At 48.6% G+C, this 16,990-nt stretch overlaps 1 protein-coding gene across 1 annotated transcript in view; it reads left to right on the top strand.

Annotated features, from left to right (window-relative positions):
- Positions 1–16,990, top strand: part of LOC102014769 (olfactory guanylyl cyclase GC-D-like) — a 96,033-nt gene that overhangs the window by 46,887 nt on the left and 32,156 nt on the right.

A 16,990-nucleotide genomic window follows, 5' to 3' on the forward strand; every position in this document is an offset into this window, starting at 1 on the left:
GGTTAATATTAAATCCTGCTCAGAGCCACTTTGTAGTGGTCTTCAACAGTTCTGGAAGTATTCTTTCATAACTATGAGGTGTGAAAAAAAATATATATATATATGGGGCTGGGGATTTAGCTCAGTGGCACAGTGCCTGCTTGGCAAGCGCAAGGTCGTGAGTTCAATTTCTGGTACTAGAAGAAAAACAACAACAACAAAAAAAAACAAAAAAAAACAAAAACAAAAACAAAAAAAAATATATATATATATGGTAAATGCTGCTGCTGAGCACCATCCAACAGAAAGGCAGCCTTGTAGAAACAGAACAGTGTGTTCTCATCCACCTTGTTCATCAGATCGAGCGCTGTGGGATTTCTGGCTCTCCTCCAAAGTCAAAATGACCTTAAAAGATTGATGTTTTGAATCGATTCAGGACATCTCAGCTTCCACAACAGCACAACTAAAGACACCCATGAAAGAGGACTTCCAGAACTGCTTCAGAAGGTGGCAAGGACGATGGGATAAGTGTATTTAAACAAAGGGAGAAATTTTTGAGGACTGATGGGCAATGTGTCTCTCACTGTAATACAGTTTTAAACATGTTAAACCTTCCTGTATTTTTTGATCGGCTGTATTCATTTCTTTATCGCGTGCAACCACACGCCCATCACAACCACTGCCGCCTGTGTGTGCGCACCTCCTCGCCCTGCCTGTGCGCTGACAGCCCACGCTGTCCCAGGACTTGACACAGGGGAAGTAGACAGCGGTCCAACGCTCGTGATGCTCAGTCTTTCATGAGTAACCTTGACTTCAGAAAGTTGTGTCTTATTCTATGAAAACGTCTTTTAATTTTGAATCGTCATTAGAAAGAAAATCATTTGTTTTTATGATTGGACAGAGCTTTTAAATATTGCTGATTAAATGAAAATATAATTAAGAACTCTCACTAAAATCTGGGAACTTTAAGGATGGATTGTGAGATGAGACTCTTGACTTAAGGCCCTTCCTCTAAAATGCATAGTCTGCTTCTTTTTCTGCCTAAGTCAAGTTCACTGATGGTGCTTGAGCATGCTGGGAGCTTCATCATTGTTCTGTACCCTCACTGGCACAGCGCTGATGCCCTATGCTGGGTGATCTCAGGTTGAGATGCCTTGGGCTGGGGATATAGCTCAGTCACACAAGCGCCTGCCTGGCAAGCACAAAGTCCTGAGTTCGATTCCCAGTACCAAAAAAAAAAAAGGTTGAGATGCCTCATGTCTGTGGTACATGGCTGGCATTTCTTAGGTACCCCCTCTAAAACTGTGTCCTTTTCATTCCCTGTTTCTGGTTAGAAGGGCTCTGAGGACTACATCACTGGGCCAGACAGCAAAGCGCACAGATGGAAATCCTGTGTCAGCTGACATGTCACCCTGGGTCAGGCAGGAGGCCTGGAGTCTGCTAGAAGCTGGCAGAGCCACCGGACAGGGAGGGGTCTGGTGTTTACTGCTCTGGGTGTCTGGGCCTCTGCCTTTCTGACCTGGCCTCTTTTCTCTCCTGTCTCTTCCTCTCTCTCCACCTTTGGAGCTTTCTGTCCATCTCTCATCTTTCCTTCAAGTTTCTTTCTCCTTCCACCTTCTTTTCACTTCATTCTGCCACTGATCTGTTGGGTCTCAGCTTTCACATCCAGAAAATAAGGAAAGGGTTGGAGAAGATGGATTCTCAGTCTCCTCCAGGCTCCATCCTCTCCAGCCTCTTGTCCCTGACACACATCCTTTTATTTGCTACTTGTCTTTATCATATACTCTTATCTCTCTGCCTCTAATTACAGTCTTTCCCTCTCCTTCCTCTTTTTATGACTTTATTTTCATCTCCCAACATTTACTTCTTATCGTAATCTTTCATCTCTGACTCTATCTCTCCCCTTTTCTGTTTCTCTTGTTTGAGACTCCATGATGTTCATCTCTTCTTCTGCCCTGCTCGCTGGCTTCCTGCCTCTTCCCTGACTGACAGCTTTGCCCTGAATTCTGCTTCCCACCTCTCACCTCACTACTATGAGATCACTGACCCCCAACTCCCCCCAACTTTGCGGCCTTGTCCTTCCTGACACCAGTGGTTCTAGCTCCCCACCGCTCAGAGCTCCCCTACCCCCGCTCAGAGCTCCCCTTCTTGCTCATGCCCTGGCTGGGGAATGGGAGCTGGGAGCTGATGCCACGCAGGCCCTGCCAGAGCCAGGCTCCTCCCTGTGATGGAAACAGCGGCTATGAGTCTGACTCCAGAAAGCATGTTGGGCCCAGCTGGCTGCCTCTGTCTCAAAGAAGACTCAGAAAGTGAGCTGTGGCATTCAGATGGTGGAAATGCTGCCACAGCCCACCTCGGAGGACAGGCATCGGCTCCACAAGCAGCCCTGCCCCGTGTGCGTGCACGTGCACTTGTCCGCATGCACACATACACACACACACACATGCAGCTGGGCACAGCTGCAGGCACCTGAAGACCGTTTCCTCTCTTTGGAGTCTACTCCTGCCTTAATTGCAAGCCTCTGGCCCCAGCCTGGCCCTTGGAACGCTCCCCATGTGGATGCAGAACAAGATTCAGCTGGGAGAGAATTCTGACCCACCCATGGCTTTGGAGCTGGCTTAATCCCCACCCAGCCTGCAGAGTCCATACCTCACAGTCTGTGCCAATGCTTCCTGGGGTCTAGATCTGGCAGACATTTGCTAGGCATCCACAATGCCAGGTATGCCTGTCACCCTACACTAACCTCTTAGCCACCCGGGAGACCAGCACATGATCCTCTCTCTCGCAGGTGGGGAGCCTCAGGCTCCTGAGGTCACAGGCCAGTCAGAAGCAGAACTTTCAGCTCAGCACAAATCTGACCCACCATATTATCCTCTACCCACTGTGACAACCCATGTTTGAAGAACTGGCAGAGTGCGGAGCTGTGGAGTTAGCCTGTGGAAGCAGACCATTGGCAGCCAGTCCTGGTCTTGGAAAAGGCTCAAGAGAAATAAAGTGCGTCAGACCTGCTCTCCCAACAGGAACCACACTGGAGTCAGAGTTCCTGGTCTGGCATTTTGGGAGTGGGGCCATGTGGCAACCCCGAAGGAAGCAAGAAGATTCCCAAAAGGTAGCCCTGGGTGTCAGAGTAAGTTGTGACAGGCCAGCCTGTCTGCAGGTCCTGGCTGGTGGTTTATCAGCACAGAAGAGGATCTGCTTCCTTCCTGGCTCCCCACCCACAGCCCCTGCAGCGCTGGGCCAGTGTGGGCTCCTCCACACCCCAGTGTCAGTGCTATGGGCTCAGTCCTGTTCCTGGCCCTGGGTGAAGTCTACAGACACAGTACCAGCCCTGCCTGCTGGGGCACTGGAGCCATGGAGAGCAACTGGACAGTGCTTCAGGCTGCAAATTCCATTTGACAAGTGTGGCTCCCCTTCCCGCCACACTGCTGTGATGGTTTCTGAATTCTCCCATCAGCTCCTTGCTATGTGCTGTTGGCTCTATTCCACTGGCAGCTCCCTGCCAACCTGCTCTCTGTTGCTTCTGTCTGACTTTATTATTTAGCTGGGGCTTGGGGTGAAGTAGCAGAGGTCAGCTCGCCCACCTAAGGTGCATGAAGACAGAGGGCCGGGGTTTGCCAGATCCCATTCCAGAGACAGCTGCTCTCCCCTCCGCCAGGTTCCAAACACTGCCATCCCCAAGGAAAGTCATCCTTGTCTCACTGGCATCAGAAACACAGCTGGCACCAAATAGGAGGCCAGAGAACATAAATCCCGCGGATGCACAGATGTGTACATCTCCACGCGCTGGGCTAGTGAATAGGATGCACCAGAGGAGATTTATTTGAGATGAACACAAAGATCTTGTCTGAGCCGGGGATAGGGAGCCCAGCCAGGCACTGCTGGTGGAAGGGCAAACCCTCCTGGTGGCAGGAAATATTGCCTGGCTCTGGGTGAGAGGCACTGGGGCTGTTGAAGTACAAGGGTGGTATTGGCTGCAGCCCCAGCAGGAGAAGGTTTAGACCAGGGTGGCTGTGACCTGCTCATCTCTACAGTGGCCTGCAGCACTTCAGTAGGTCTGGAAACTGCCTGATGAGAAGAAAAAGGACAGACCAAAACGATCTTTCTGGGCCGAGGATGTAGCTCAGTAGCACAAGCGCTTACCTGGCAAGCTCAAGGTCCTGAGTTTGATTTCCGGTACAAACAAACAAACAAACAAACAAACCACAAAAGGATCTTTCTGTGTGGCCCTTGACCAGTCTCCAGATCTGCTCTCAGCAAGCCAGAGGACCCAGCTTGCATCCGGAAGCCTACTTGCCACTTTGTGTTCTGGGCCAGACTGACCTTTCCCTCAGATCAGCATAGCCACCGTTGGGGTAACTCAGCTCAAGGTTATTTTTTGATGCCTTGGGGCAGAGTAAGTAGAGATTGAACCCAGGGCCTTCACACTGACCTTTTCTTTTTTTTTTTTTTTTTTATTTTAAAGATAAAAGGAGGGAAACATTAACAGACATACAACATTTTACAACATATCACAAGCACAATACAGACAATACAGAGTTACAAACAAAGTGGTAGGGAATTAACAATGGTGGTTGTATTACATATTGATATCTTCAAAGTGGCTTCTCATGAAAACAGATATAAACATGCAATACTGCACACTGACCTTTTAAAATGTTTTATTTTGAGACAGGTTCTCATTAAGTTGCTAAGTTGTCTGGGCTGAGCACAACTTTCGATCCTCTGGTCTTAACCTCCCAGAGATCTGGGATTATGGGCATGTGCCACCATGCCCTGCTCTGCTTGTTTTTTTGAGGCCGTGTGGAGCTGAGTTTGGGTTTCTCCAGGGAAACTCCTGAGCCCACAAGTTTTTTCTGAGGCAGTTCAGCTAGGCCTTGTCCCTATGATAAATCCCTGGCAGAAATTGGGAATGACAGCAGCATATAAAATAACCACCAAAGGGAAAATTCAGCCTCCTAACACCCCGTTAAGATGGCAAATTCACACCCAGCCACTGGGGAGGTGAAAGTCAAGTTCCGCAGTAAGCTATTAATTTCCCACATTACCACCTTGCACCTGGGGCTCTGAGTGGGTGGTGCAGTGTGCATTTGGTCTCCACAGGGTGGCAGGGTGGGCTCACCCAGCCCAGCCTCCTGAGTCTGCAGCAGTTTTGCCTGGCCTCCCAGCAGCTCCCCCACCCTTCAGACCATCGTCATCCCTCAGAGACTGCTTCCATTCTAATAGAGTTTCCTCCATTCTCACAGAAAACTCACTAGGCTCTTCAGAGACTGACGCCTTTACATCCCACTTCATACTGGCTGGTGGCCTGGGGTCACGTGGTCCCAAATGCCTCACCTGAAGTGTCAAGGACCCCCAGTATACCAGCTACCCTGACACAGGCCTCTCATTTAGTCCTAGTACAGAAAGTGCAACTGTTTCTCTGTTTTGTAAAAGGGAACTGGGCTCTGGGTGTGATCTCTTTCTTCGAGGCCCCATATTGGCGATGGTTATGGCTCTGTTGCTAAGCCTATGATTTTGCAACTTGCCCCGTCCCACGTGAACTCTGAGCTGGTCCTCTGTGTCTTGACCTTTCCGCCTGTTGGAGATGCCAACAAACTGCAGGTGAAGCCCCACTCCGACTGCAGGTACACTCCCCTGCAGAACACTTTTCACTGCCAAGTGCGCTAGCAGAGGCCAGTTATTGGAGCCTTGGTGCCCTCTGCTGGACAAAGACTAAAACACTATCCAGAGGCCGTGCTCTTTTTCTTCAAAAAGGCATTTATTTACTTACATCCTTCATCATCCTTCCATGTTCCCACCTACCTACCCATCCAACTATGATCCATCCATCCATTGCTCCACCCACCCACCCACCCGTCCAACCTTCTGTCTATTCATCCGCCCATCCACCCATCCATCCACCCGTCCATCCGTCTATCCATCCATCCATTCATTCTTCCATCCACCCCTCTATCCCAGGTTCACTCATATCCTGTAGGCATCTCTCACTTCCAGCAGGCCTCTTACCATAGCACTCCTGGCTCCTACTCTGCACCAGGCCCTGCACAGGCATCTAACACAGAGAAAGAAACAGAGAAGGCCGCACATGTGCACCTCTTTCCTGTTGGCAGGGCACTTTCACTCCATTATATTCTTTGCCTGCACAGAAGCCTTCCGCCTTAAGATCCTATTTAACTGATGAGGAAACTGAAGCACAGAGAAGCCAAGCAGCATGGTACAATCAGTCTTTGGAAGCAGAGAGACTGATTCCAAGTCAGGGCTCTGTCATGTACTAATTCTGCACCTAGGATAAGTTTTTAAAGGTTTCTGAACCTCTACCCTTTATCCATAAAGTTACCTAGTTTCTTATATATCTATTATGGATATAGTATGTGCCAGACTTGGCTTTGGGGCACATCAGTGAATAAGGCAGGGGATAAGGTTCTGACCCTCTGAACCTTCCACTGTGACGTTGTAATGAAGTTTATGCACAGTGAGAGTATCCCACCATGCCATAGCATTACCACTTGTATTGTCTCCTTGTTATTAACTCTCCAGAGAACAGGCAAGAGTTAGGAGACATTTTCCTGGGAAAAGAAAAGATAAGGGGCTGACACACATATGAAGATTGAGAGTGTGGTGTTTGGAGCTGGACTCCCTGGTTCGAAATCCCATCTCTGTCACCTGAGGGCTATGTGATCTTCAGCAAATCACCTCTCTGTGTTTTTGTTTTCTCACCAGCCAAATGAGGACAACAATTCAACACATACTTATTTATGTCTAATATGTGCCACTCGGGGTCTTGGGGACCAGCAGAGAACAAGACAGGGAAAGTCCATCCTGTCTTGCGGGAGTGTGATGGTTACATGGGTCATTACATGCCAAGCACCTAGAAGAGTCCTAAGTCGTACTGTGCATGTTTACGAAGGCCCCACTGGTATCATTTACTCCTGCTGTCTGTTTGTTGCTGCTCCTTGGCTCTGTGGGGCTGAGGGAGGAGTAGGCAGAGTGTGGAACAGGAACCAGGATACTGAGGTCAGAGCGAGGCAGGCATCTCACTCAGCAAGATGGAAACGTTAACAGCCAAGTGGCCCCACAGAGAGTAGCTCAGCCGTGGAGCTGTGCAAATGTGGGTGGAGATCCCATGAGAGCACCTGTCCTTTGATGAGTTGGCACAGAGCCCACTTAAACCTCCTTTCTCAGGCAAAGGCCTCCATTTTTCTGGGGGACAGGCAGTGGCCTTTAACACCCTTGGAGGAGCCAGAGACAGAGGAGACAGAGGACAAAAGCGGAACTGCCTCCTGAGACTTGCCAGAGCATCTGCGTGCCACCTGTTGGTCTCAGCCCTAATCTATTGGTTGTTTCTCAGTCTCTTCCAGGACTGAGGAGACCAATCGGCAACCTGAGCACTCTGTCGGGGAATTGTGCCCCAGCCCTAGTCATGTCCTGCTCTACACCGCGCCTCAATAAGCTGCCCCATGGATGCACACAGCACTGAGACATACTTCCCTGCCCAGCCCTGCCCAGCCCTGCCTAAACTGCAGGTCCCTGAGCATAATGAGTGGTGATTGCTATATTAGGCCTCTATGTTGAAGATGGTTCTCCATCATTAGGTAACTAAGCATAACACCACTCTACTGGTCTCCCCAAGAGTTCAAAGAGCTAATATGTGCCTTACATACCTGCCCTGAGTCTCAGTTCCCTCTTCTATAAAACGAGTATAGTGGCAACACCTGGAAAATGCAGACTGAGACCCATCACCCTACATAAGCCCTGCAGATACCTGCCCTTTCTCTTTAGGATACAATCTAAATTCCCAAGCCTGGTCTTTAAATCCCTTTTTCATTTGGTTCTTGTAGATTCCTGCAGCCTCATCCCCTTCCATGCTCCCAGCCACAGGAAACATGGCATTCTCTATGCCTCCACACACTTGGGAATCCTGCCTTCTCATGCACTTTCCTCTCCTCTCCACCCGGTGAGCTGCCATACATACTCCAGATGTAGTCACATGGTACCTCCTTCTTGAAGTCTTCCTTGCCAGTACTTCAGAGAAAAGGTCCTCTCTTCTGCCGTCTGTGACCGCCTTGTTCTTTATTCTGTCAAAGCTGCTACTGACAGTGGCTTGCAGGCCTGGACATGCAGGGAAGCTGGCTACAGGGTGACTCTGCTCACATAAGCTGGTGAGATCAAGGCCCCCAGCCATGGATGCTGGGTGGACAACAGGGTATGATGCTGAGCTGGGCCTTAGCTAGGGTTAGCCACCCCAGCATGGACCACTGTATTGGGAGTCTCCAGAGGTCTCTGGGTGTCCAAAGTGGGAGATGCCTCAGTGGAAGATGGACAGACTCCAGAAATAGGGTATCTCCCAGATTAACACTGGAAATTTGGGCCCAGGGTCTGAGTCCAGACCTGCCTGTCAGTTGGTCATGATGGCACTGACCTGCTAAGCAGGTAGCCCACATCAGCATGCACCCCACAACCCTGATCTCTGCACATTTGCTTCTGCATTGCTTTCTCCTTAGATGTTCCCTCCACCTGCTCCAGAGAAGGACTTTCCCTTCTTGGCCAGGAAGGACTACATGCACCCTGCCTCTTGCCTTCTATGGAGAGAAGCTGTGCCTAGGTCTTCCATTCACATTGCCCTTTGCCCTTACTTGCTTTTCCAGGCAGAAGAGGCTGACCAGTGCAGACAGTATCCAGGGGACCTTGTGTCTCTGGGACCTGCTAGGTTTGGCCAGTGAGAAGCTCTAGCAGCATATTAGAAGGCCAGAGGACTTGGATTTCTATTTCTCTGAATTCTCCCCAACAGGGACACTGCAGTCTGGTTGTGTCCTTTCACCAAAAGTCACTGCTTCTTTGGATGCAGCCAACTCTCTTCTGGGCTCCTGAGATCTCCCTTCCTGAAACCCTTTGGACCTGGAGAGGCAACAGTTCTGCTACCATGATCCTTAATCACTGCCATGTTCTTTATGGCACCACCACCTGTGTGAACAAGGCCTCTCAAGCTACCCCAATTTGGCTACACAAGAACGCTGACTCATGCCAAGAGTAGCCTAAGAAATAGAACCTCCAAATGCAATTGTGGACTTGAGTTAGTCCGATATTTGTGCAATATAAGGACAATCTCTAGTGGAGGGAAACAAGATAAAGAAAATGATTGCTGGCGGTCATACAGGATGGAGTTTATGTGGGTTTGAAGGTCAGCCAGACTTGGGATAGTGCATGGCTGTGGCACTTAGCCCCTTCAGCAATGATACTGACTGTAATAACAGTGGAGGCAGCTGGCCTCGCCTACAGCTGGAGATGTATTTACAGTCATATGTCATTAAAAGATAGGGATACATTCTAAGAAGCATGGCCTTAGGCAGTTTCATGGTTGTGTGACCATCATAGAGTTACACGGCTGTGTAACTTACATCTTACCACGTGCTTAGGCTATATGGCACATACCATCCTATGTGCAGCCTGTCCCTCACCATTATGCATAAATATATATAGGGAAGAAGAGATTTAAAATTATGACTGCGTAATTAAGAGCACATGAACAAAAGAAGGGTTCCATGACAGCTCGACAGTTCCTCGTGTCCTGGAGGCATGGGTAGAGGATGACTGACGCCCACACCTGGGATCGATGGTAAAATGACAGCCTTCCCCCATCTCTTATACTAAAGGAAGGGCATTGGCGGGGAAGCAGTGGCACCCCAAGGCATGGCATACAGATATTTGGGAGGACACGAATGGAGCTGAGAATGTGGAATCCACAAATTTCCCTGAATCCCCTTTGCCAGCAGAGGCAGCCTCTCCTGACGTTTCTTCATAAAAGCCTCGCAGGGTTGGCATCTGGGATAGTGGTTCACAATATCTGCGCTCCTTTGTCATCCCTACTGCTGGCAGGCCACAGCCAGGGTTAGCCCAGCCCAGCCCAGCCCAGCCTAGAGGAAAAGCCCAAGATCTGTATCCTAAATTGATAGTCTACACAATAAAAGGCTATAAGGCCTGGTCAATTTGTGTCAGTATTGCAAGGATTTAAACAAGGGGGAAAATTACAACTTGACTGGGCTTGTTCACAGATATGGCGCTCTAGCTGGATTTGGGAGTATTTTGATTTGATCACTAGGGAATAGTTTTAATTATCCACTCAGCTAATTGGAGTTTAGACCCAGGGAGTTTCATGGGATGAAGGTGACATTTCAGAACCTTCTTGAAGCAGTAACTGGGAAGCCTCTGGAGGCTCAGAGGAGCAGGCATGCTGTGGTAATGGGAGTCCAGATGGATAGAAGCATTTGACCATCAGAAGCAAATAGGTAGGCACAATGATCACCATAAGCTGCAGGTATGGAGCAGTTACTGGAGTGTTTCAGTGATCCATGGGCGTCATTAACAATCACAGTGACTCTGGACAGGGGGGATAGATGGATGCCTTCTAAGACTGTGCTTGACACATACAAAAAGAAACCATCTTGTCTTATAGTAGTGTGTGTCTCGCTTCTTAATCAGTTCTTAGACTGATCAGTTCCTGAGGCTCAAAGCCCTTGGTTAGAGAGGGGAGGTGGAGTCTACATTCCTCTGAGGAAAGTGCACAACATAAATCTCCCTCCAAGGGGGACGTGTGGCATTTTCCAGGACAACAGTCTTCTGAGGAAAGACTCAGACCATCCCGGAGGTTACCAGACACTGGCTCTTACTGTCCCTGATGACGAGAGAACCAGACTGTCCTGAGGGCCGCTGATAGAATAGGAAGGCCAGGTGAAGTGCAGTCTTCCCCTGCGTCCTTTCAAATGAGGGGCCAGTGGGATTCTGCCCCACCCTGTGGTCATTTCCCCATCTCCAGAATGAATGCTGGGAGGAGACACACAACAGCTACCAGAGTCCTCACATTGCTTCCCCACCCTGTGGATTGTTGGATTAAGTAAATGTCTGTAAACTGCCACCTACTTACTGCTCCTCTGCCCAGAAAGCATAGCAAAAGCAGTAACGTATCTGCTGGAGACCCGCAGCAATGAATGTCCACATCAAAGATGTGAGAGATACGGGGTAGTTCTTCTTGTTACATCCCCTTCACTTGCATTTTGACTTGTGCGGCAGCCAGGTGGGTCCCGGAGAATAAATTCCATTATCCCACACGTAACCAGAGGGTGAAGCTGAGAGATGCTGTCATTCACCTATCCTACTGGAGGGAGTCAGCACAGACCCTGACACCTGGTCTGGAGCCACCGGCTGAGCAAATATTTTCTTTTCCATTTATATCAGTAGGGAAAATCAGATTATGTAGGACAATGGCATGCCTTTATTTGTTTTGTCCCCAGAGCTATGTTACTCTCCGATTCCCTGTCATAATAGGGCTCAAAGGGACCTTGGATTAGCTTGATATCCACAGAACATCATACTGTCTGATTATACTGATGTCATTTTTCTAATTGGATGGGGTGTTTAGGAGATAGTCAGAACCCTAGATGTCCTAGTGATACACTATAGAGAGAACCTGCAAACATTCAAGAAGCTGTCACATGGGGTCCAGTTGGCCCATAGCCAGGTCACAGTGTCCTTTATAAAGCCTGAGGCAGGTTGTGATGCCTTATACCATCCATCACATAAAAAGGGATAGTGCTTGGTGAGTCTGTTTGAACATTGAGGAAAATGTATACCACATGGAGTTGTATTGCTCTGACCCGTTTATCACGTAGCCCGTTTTGAAGTAGAGTTTGCAGCAAGAAAGAGCCATGCACCACTGTGGCTTGTGACCCCACAGAACCAGTAGCACTTGTGTCAGATGGAGACGCCACATGAAACCTCATACAAGTTCTGTCAAGAGAATCACATTTTAGAACCTTACGATTTTTAAAGTAAAGCAAATTGTGTGTGTGTGTGTGTGTGTGTGTGTGTGTGTGTGTGTGTACAACTTTATCCATTTGAAAAGCACCTTTTGGCTTGCTCTGAGTCCTGGTAGACTCATGGATGTTTGACCATGAACACCAAGTGGCCTTGCTACTGGAATTGACATATGGGTCGGTGGCACCAATCTCTGTGTTTTTTCTGATTTTTCTCTAAACCTACACCCATGAGCTTATGGGAAGTTCCCTGTCAGCAGCTGGTGGAAGGGCTAAAGGTGATGGCCTGGTTTATGGAGGGATATTGCAATACCACGTTCTGACACCAGCCAGAAATGAAGCTGAATTACAACTCTAATCAAGGCTGATCCTGCGGTACTGAGGGGGAAAGGAGTCTTCCAGGGGACAGAGCTTCAGTGGACAGAGCTCACTGCCCACTTTAGGTAGAAGAAGAGATCGTCTGGGGTGCTTTTTGGACTGTCTAGGTGGCCAGCATCTTAGTGTAAACAAAACTGGTCTCAATGAACTGTGGTTGGCCTGTCAGAAAAGCCACAGGACTCTATGTGAAGATAGACACGTCCCACATAACTGCTCACCAGAGGGTGTCTGTGACACAGGAAGCTCTCAGCACATAGGTGGACAAGATGACCTGTGGCTATAACTCAGTGGCTTCTCCCTGCCACCAGTGTTTGTTTAATGAGCTGAAGTGGCCACAGCAGCCAGAATGGAGGCCACACAGGGCAGCAACATGGACTTCCACTCACCACAGCTCATCTGCTTACTGCGGACCTATCAGCAGCAGGGGCCGTGGCTGTAACCACAAACTGGCACGTGGGAGGTGCTTAACTGGTCGATTGCATCAGATCTCTCCCCTCATAGAGGAGGCTGCATTGTTTTCTGCTCCCAGAGCTAGGAATAGAGCTACATATACATTTGCTTTTCTTACCCTTGGTGCTGTTGCCTGAACTATCACCACAGTCATACAAGAGTGCCCCAGCTATTACAGTGGTGCTGAGCATTGCTGCTCACTCAGGAAGCATTTTACTGCACAGGAACTGATGTGGTGGACTCTTCTCCCAGCCCCCAAACTATCCGACTGAAAAGGCTGAAATTCTGTTACAGAATAAGCAGGGAAACTGTGCCCTGCACCATTAGGGAACAGTATATGTCTAACACCAGTTACTTCCTGTAGTCAGGGTGCTTGAACTGGGAGGCAAGGAAGAAAGACAGGAGGCATCTCTTTCTCTGTTACCCCACAGACTCACAGGAAGAAACTTTGCTGCCCTTGCCCATGGTCTCAGATTTAGTGGTTTGGAGCACCTACTTCTTCCAGAGACTACAGTAATTCTTCTGAGTTGAAAATAAACTATCTGTTGGCCACTTGGGCTCCTCCAGACTCTGGATCAATATGCAGAGAAGGAGTCCCTACATGAGCCCATGCAACAGGTCCTGGTCATCACAAGAGATTCAGTTTCTGCCTCACAACAGGGGCAGGAGGACTATGTAAGAATGCAGTATGCAACGGGGGACCCCCTGGTACTTCCTTCCCCACACTCTGACCAATGGCAAGCAGGGCAACCCAGTAAAGACAAACCACACAGATCTCAGATCCTTCAAGAAAGAAGGTTTGGGTCAGCCCACCAGGGGAAGAAGTGCATCACCCGAGCTGTCCTGAGAGGAAAGAGGACATAGAATGAATGGAGAATGACTTGCAAGTTAGATCACCAGTGAGCCATGGAGGTGAGACTGTAGCCATGTGTCCCATCAGTTGCTTCTTTTGTACCCACTTCCTCCCATAAAGAATGTCTGCAGTGACTGGTGACAGGATTATTCTACCAGTGACATGAAATGAGGTGTGTATGGTGCTAGTAACATAGTAGGGACATACAAATATTAATTTCCCTTAGGTAGGAAAGAGAAGATTGAGGAGGAAAGTCTATAAATCCCTTGGACTGAGGCCATATCTCCAAATAGGTGTCCACACCAAAAGGAAGATAGAAAAACCTTCCTCTAGTTCTCAAAGACTGATTGTGGTGTGATGAGCCTTCCTATCACTTATTTGGTCTGTGCCCTGGGTTCAAATATACCTAATCTCTCTGGGCCATACTTTCTTTATCACTGAAGTAATAATAGTAATATCTGTCTTGGTGGATTGAGTGAGTAGTTCCCCGTACAGGGGATGGCACTTAGTGAATAATGCTGATTTCTGAGGTGCTTGTCCTTCCTGCCTCCTGGGGATGGCCGCTGGCCTGGAGCTGTCCAAAGTGCTGAAGACATCCTTTCCCCTCCCTCCTCTCCTTTCCCTCCTTCCTTTCTGCATGTGGCTCCCTGGAGCCCTGGGGTCTGAACAGATCTAATTTTCCAAGTGGCTTCCCCAGGCTCCTAAGGGGGTCATGGAGGGAATGAGCCACATATGAGACAATCCCCAGGCGGGAGTCTCAGGAAGCTGACAGCAGCAAGAGTGGTAAACGAGGAGGCTGTGCTGAGAATAAGAACCCACCCCCTCAGGCTGGAAGCTACTCAGAGAGTGTGACCTGCTGTAGGAAGTTTAGACTCTGCAAAGAAGCAGGAGTCAGCTCTAAGAGCTCATCATGGCAGGTGAGTGCTTGCCTGAAGAAAGAGACAAAGGACTACGTTGGGTCAGGAGGGTGAAATTTGCCTGCAGGGGCTGCAGGGCCCTTAACAAAAGCCCTCCATTCCCCTCCTGTGGGTTCCAATCACCATCCCATTTTAGTTATTTGTCTGTTAATGTAGCTATAGCCATATTCATGTTTGGGTTATGGTACTAAGGAGGTGACTAACCCCATGAACTTGGCCCTATAAGCCAAGAAACTGGTGGCTAATTCTCGGGGACCATCTCCCAGAGTCTAAACATACAAGTGGCATTCCCAGCAGGTGGCACATTGACCTGCTCTGAGCAGAGCTGGAGACACTGGAAGCTCTCACATGCTTGAAGAAAGATTAGGAGAGGAAACTTGCCCCTTTTCACAGGGAAAAGCCACCTGTTAATCTTAATTTTTGTTGACATGCAGAACAACAGAACTGAAGGATCTTTGGAGACAAACATCTGAATATAGCTCTCCCTGTTTAATCGGGAAAATTGGGGCACAGAAGGGAGTGTGAGCTCTGTGCCACAGATCAGGGACAGAGTTGGGATAAAAACCGGCTCCTGCCTTGCCCTAAAGCAGGTCTGCTATGGACTTGTGGCCTCTGTGAGTGCTTGCAGAGAGCACTGGCTGCAGAGTTCTTGTGGTCACTTAGTGTTGCCAGCTGGATCTCAAGGCAGCGGAGCCTACTGCTGTTTCACATGGCTATGTGAAACTCCTTTCCCTTATGTCCACAACCTCCTCACCTGGACACAGAAAAATTGGTTGAGATGTTCATTTTTTAGCCCTGATGTGCTAGATATTAAGAAAAAGAAAGGATGTTTGTCTTTGGGTGGGAGATTGGAAACCAAGTTCCAGTTCTTAACTTTGGTGAGACCTTAGATAAATTGTTAGCCTACAGTTCCCTCCTTTGAATGTGGAGGTAAGAAGTATTTTCCTGGAGACTCTGGGAGTATGAGGCGAAGAAGTGGATCACAGGTGCCTTGACAAGACAGGTTGAGAGGAGAGATGACTGTCATTAGCAACAGCACGTAAGTGTGCTCCCCTCTGGAAATGATCGGCTCTCTGTGAGTCTAGATCTTATCCAGCTGCCCCAAAGGATTCATCTCAGGCGTGGGATGGACCTCCTCCTTGCTGTAAAAATACCAATGAGAGCTTCACAGCAGAAGAGCAGGAAGGGCCTAGAGGCTGGCAGAAAAGCAGCGCTCCCCCATGTCATGGAGCCTTGAGCTGGGAGAGCTACAGCATTGCAGGCCGCAGGCAAAGGTCTGGCCCGCCCTGTAAAGGGCTACTTTTCTAGATTGGTTGAGGCCTAGTGTGGAGCTGAGACTCAGGTCTCCCCCTCCTTGGCCAGTCTTTAAATTACAATCCACTTGCCTAGCCTCAGAAATCTAAAGGGTGATGATGATGATATCTATTCCATTTAGTAAATGTATCCTTAACCTAATATCAGACACCATACACACTGTCATTTTTATAACTTTACTGGGTAGCTATTCTCATCTCCCTCAGAATCCTACCCAAGGGCTAATAAAAAAGGAAATCGGGGTTTATTCTTTTATGTGATTCCTTGCCTCAGCATATAGCATAATGTCTAAGGAGCTGCTCTACATCCACTATCATTCCTGGCACCCCCTCACTGTCCTGAGCTACACTCCTAGTGCAGGGCAGGTGGAAGCTCTGCCTCCTCTGGATGTGGGCCTCCTTTACCCCAAAACAGACCCCTAGTCCTAGCTACTGCCTGTGTTCACAGTGAACTCCTCTCTTGGCTAGGACCTGCCTCCCTACTAGTATGGCAGTTTCCTAAGGGTGAGATTGGATCTTATTCTTTCCCCCACCCAAGTGGATAGACTGCCAGCTGCATAAGTGGTGTGGGAAGATGCTGAGTCCTTTGGTGGAGAACAGCAATAACAGGGAAGCAGACAGAAGCCAGGGAGGACCTGCAAGACCTCAGGGTGATCATCAAGGTTCTGGAAGTGACAAAGTGAGGAATACCATGGTCCAAATGTCCTGGTCCAGGAGGTCACTTGTGGGGTGAGGGATGAGCTGAGCAGACTTGGGTCAAATCCTATTTTTCTAATAACTCTGTATCAGTTTCCCTAGGTTTCCTTGTTTGCATAGTATGGATAGAACAAGACTGGGGAGATCAGAGATGGGACATGAATGTGCATTATATGCCCTTCATCCACAGCTCTCATGAGCACATGCAATAAGTGAGCTGCCAGAATGTGCAGCTGCTTTTAAACTGTGAGTGTAAAATGTTAGAGCTCCAACCAGGTGGAGTCCAATAGAATCAGAGCCACGGCATGGTGCTAGGCTTGGAGGGAAGAGGCAGGAGAGGCTCAGTGGAAACCAAGAGAACTTGTCTGACTTAGAGAGCAATAAGGGAAGAAGCAACAGTCATAGGTTGAAAGAAGTAGGCTTTAAAAAAGGAAAGAAAAGACAGACAAAGAAAGGAAGAGAGAGAGAAAGAAAGGGAAGAAGAAAGGAAGGAAGGAAGGAAAAGAAAGAAAGAAAGAAAGAAAGAAAGAAAGAAAGAAAGAAAGAAAAGAAGGAAGGAAGGAAGGAAGAAAGAAAGAAAGAAAGAAAGAAAGAAAG

The sequence above is a fragment of the Chinchilla lanigera genome, unplaced genomic scaffold (genome assembly GCF_000276665.1).
Source record: "Chinchilla lanigera isolate Chin_1 unplaced genomic scaffold, ChiLan1.0 scaffold00013, whole genome shotgun sequence".
In the NCBI taxonomy this organism is placed as follows: Eukaryota; Metazoa; Chordata; class Mammalia; order Rodentia; family Chinchillidae; genus Chinchilla; species Chinchilla lanigera.